The sequence below is a fragment of the Silene latifolia genome, chromosome 9 (assembly GCF_048544455.1).
Source record: "Silene latifolia isolate original U9 population chromosome 9, ASM4854445v1, whole genome shotgun sequence".
Classification (NCBI taxonomy): Eukaryota; Viridiplantae; Streptophyta; class Magnoliopsida; order Caryophyllales; family Caryophyllaceae; genus Silene; species Silene latifolia.
In genome coordinates this window covers 161,501,698-161,503,446 of record NC_133534.1, presented here as the reverse complement: position 1 = coordinate 161,503,446, position 1,749 = coordinate 161,501,698, and the positions used below count along the sequence as shown (strand labels likewise).

At 41.3% G+C, this 1,749-nt stretch overlaps 1 non-coding gene across 1 annotated transcript; it reads left to right on the top strand.

Annotated features, from left to right (window-relative positions):
* Positions 1-1,426: 1,426 nt before the first annotated feature.
* Positions 1,427-1,533, top strand: LOC141603003 (small nucleolar RNA R71). The gene has a single exon (XR_012524903.1). It is a non-coding gene; the product is annotated as a small nucleolar RNA R71 (small nucleolar RNA).
* Positions 1,534-1,749: the final 216 nt, after the last annotated feature.

The following is a 1,749-nucleotide window of genomic DNA, read 5'->3' as shown; positions in this document are numbered from 1 at the left end:
GATGTTGGTGCATTTAAGCTCTCCCATCCCCAACCTTTTACTCACCGAGTACGGCATGACACTCACACTAGCCCCTAGATCACATAAGGCTTTGTTGATCGTCGTGTCGCCAATGGTACACGGTATTGAGAAGCTTCCCGGATCCTTTAACTTTGGAGGTGAACTCCCTTGAAGTATTGCACTACTCACCTTAGTGAAGGCGATAGTCTCAAGCTTCCGGATCGACTTCTTCTTTGTGAGGATATCTTTCATGTACTTCGCAAAGGCCGGCACGTGATTGATTAATTCCGTGAAAGGAATTGAGACTTCCAAATTCTTCACAATTTCCATGAACTTTCCAAGTTGATCATCAAATTTGGGCTTGGCTTGACGACTTGGAAAAGGAAGTCTAATCACAATGGGCTCCTTCTCCTTGACCTTGTCTTCATTTTTCTTTGAACTTTCTTCTTTTGATGGTTCTCCATTTTTGGAGCTTTGCACAATTTCTTCCTTTTCACTAGCTTCCACAACTTCATCCTCAACTTGCTTCTTCGGTGCTTCAGACCTTGTACCACTTCTCAAGTGAATGGCACTAACCGTTTCATGTCTAGGGGGATTACTTTGAGGTGGTAATTGCCCCTTTTGTCTTTGTGAGCTTGAAGATGCTAGTTGAGTCAATTGTGTTTCCAACATCTTGGTGTGAGCTAGAATGTTGTTGATGGTGGTTTCCTTTGCTTGGCTATCTTTTTGCATTTGAGTGAAAAATTCTTGTTGATTCTTTTGCATTTGGAGGACCGCTTTTTGGACATCAAAACCTTGGTCATTTTGGTGATTGTATGGATTTTGATTTTGGTAACCTTGGTTTTGATTGTAAAAGGGTCTTTGATTTTGGTTTCTCATGGGTGGTGGAGTGTATGTTGTTTGAGGGTTTTGAACATTTTGGCTTTTGTATGAGAGATTTGGATGGAATTTGGTGTTTTCATTATAAAAATTGGAATAAGGGGTACCACTCTTGTATGCTTGGAAAGCATTCACTTGTTCATTTGTTCCCCTACATTCACCTTGGTCATGTCCCAAAGTTCCACAATTCTCACATATCCCACTTGGGATTGATGAGGATGCCGTCATGGCATTAACATGATGCTTTGATGATTTTGAGTTTTCTTCAAGTCTAGCCATAGCTTGTTCAAACTTCAAGTTGATTGTGTCAATGTGAGCACTAAGTTGAGCACCCAATTGAGTAACGGAGTCCACTTCATGCTTTCCTCCTCTAGTAGCCTTGCGAGGTCTACTATATTGTGAGTTATGGACCGCCATTTCCTCAATCTTGTTCCATGTTTGATTGTCATCAACTTCGGTGAACATTCCATTCGATCCCATATTGAGAATATTCCTAGAATCTTCATATAAACCATTCCAAAATTGTTGTACCAAAAACCATTCGCTAAGTCCATGGTGAGGACATGAGCGACAAATTCCCTTGAACCGCTCCTAAGCTTCATACAAAGATTCTTCATCCCTTTGCTTAAAACCCGTAATTTGAGCTCTTAGCATGTTAGTCTTTTCCGGTGGGTAGAATTTTTTGTAGAAAGCTAGAGCCAACTTCTTCCAGGAATCTATTCCAAGGGTGGCCTTATCAAGGCCCTTCAACCATTGCTTCGCGGTGCCGATTAGAGAAAAAGGAAATAAGACCCATCTAATTTGGTCTTGAGTCACGCCCGTTTGAGAGATTGCATCACAATAGTCGCAAAAGGTTTCCATATGAGAATG